The sequence below is a fragment of the Suricata suricatta genome, chromosome 2 (genome assembly GCF_006229205.1).
Source record: "Suricata suricatta isolate VVHF042 chromosome 2, meerkat_22Aug2017_6uvM2_HiC, whole genome shotgun sequence".
NCBI lineage: Eukaryota > Metazoa > Chordata > Mammalia > Carnivora > Herpestidae > Suricata > Suricata suricatta.
This window is the reverse complement of record NC_043701.1, coordinates 38,911,340-38,913,145: the sequence shown is the minus strand read 5'-3', so window position 1 is coordinate 38,913,145 and position 1,806 is coordinate 38,911,340. Positions and strand designations below refer to the sequence as shown.

General features: G+C 32.8%; 1 pseudogene; it reads left to right on the top strand.

Moving 5' to 3' along the window:
* Positions 1–1,184: 1,184 nt before the first annotated feature.
* LOC115274841 overlaps positions 1,185–1,806 on the top strand; it is a 47,035-nt pseudogene continuing 46,413 nt past the window's right edge.

Below are 1,806 nucleotides of genomic sequence, written 5' to 3'. Positions count from 1 at the left end.
TTTCTCAACTCCAACCATGATGGACAATTATCTGTATTTCTAAATACTTGATTCTGTGACATCTTGAATGAGGGGATTAGATAAGCCACAATTTTCAGAGGTATAGAGGAAAGAAAAATCATATTAGTATATGGTCACCGCTCTGAGAATTTAATTAAAAGTATCACAATTACTTTATTATGTGATGTTAATAAAAAATTTGCTAGAGGCTTTCCAGCTAACTTAAGCTTTAAGTAAATAATTACTTGAATCAACATTTTTATTAAATTAAGTCATTTATAATTATGAATTTGACTCCTCAGCAATTTTTCATTAGAATATTAACATACTCATAAATTTTATAAGGATAAAAAGCCCCTCAGCAAATTTGTTATCTGTGAAATTCTAAAATTTATATGGTTCTAACCTAGTTATAATTTATAACTATGAAATTCCTTTTCAAGAGGCAAAAAATAATCACAGGTAAAAGCAACAAAAATGTTTCCATATTCCCTAGAAACTTGAAGGACTAATACTAACTTTGAACACTTATAAGGCATTACCTATTACATACAATATGAGTTTTAAAACAAATAAACAAATAAAACTAGAGCACTGATACTTCCAAGTCAATCTTATCCATCAGCTTCCTCAGTGATTCTGCTACCCACAGTCCCATATTCTTGGAGGCGGTCTGCCCCCTATCTAGAAGAATTATAATTATTTGAATATATTTCACCAAGGTCAAAGGATAATTCCTAAATCAAAGTGATTCAGGTATTAGAAAATGACTATTACATAGGTAATAAAATGCACACTTTCAAGTTATGTATAGTTGTGTTATTGTTTTGAAAATAGGATGGTATATAAATGGTAAAAGCAAAGAAAGAGAAGGAAAAAATTAAGTTACAAAAGAAAAAACCCTACTTCAAGAAGATGAAGATCATACTACATCAAGAAAAAAGATGATACTTCATCTACACAGGAAAGGTTATAGACAGATATGCTGTTAACAAGAGAAATCTAATATCCATGAAAGTGAAGGAACAGATGGTAGGAATTAAGTAAAAAGTCATGAGATAATTTAAATACATAAATACTTGCCTTATTCAGCTCTTATCAGGAAATAACCTATATGTTAGAAAGCTCTACTTCGCTTTCATCTTTTTGTGCATGGGCAGTGGGGTGGGGGAATGTGAGGGATGATGGTGAAGGTGAGTGGTGATGGACGGGGAGCAGAGGGGGCATGGAGGAAAAGATAACACTAGACCAAAATGGAAAATGCTAAACAAACCTGAGAATAAAAGAATGAAATAGGCCAAGGCTTACAGTGTTGCCATCACAGAAACAAATCCTGACACCCTTACTCTAACAATTAATAATTATAACACATATTCTTTACCCCCCAGGGTCACAGCTCAATTTAGGCAAGTCTTTCTCTAGACTCCTTTAATTTCTTTCCTTTCCTTATTCTTAAATTTAGGCTTGCTATTATCTCATGTCACCAAGTTAAATCTTCTCAGAAAGTGCACCTCATACCAAAATTTTCAAATCTCCTTTCTAACAAAGAGAAAGGTAGAAAGGAAAAGGAAACAACCAACAAATTTCCATTCTCTGAAGCCAGTCTCCTACACATGGATTTCAATAATCCCCAAGGAAATTTGTTAACTGCAAAGATGGCATAGTGTCTGATGTCTAATAAATCTTTCCTTTTCCACCCAAAGCTAGTCCCTTCTACAGAAAACGTCAACTACCACAGACCTATCTCTTTACTTAAACAATATGGAAATAGATAAAGTTAATATGCGAGAGAGACGGATTTGTAAA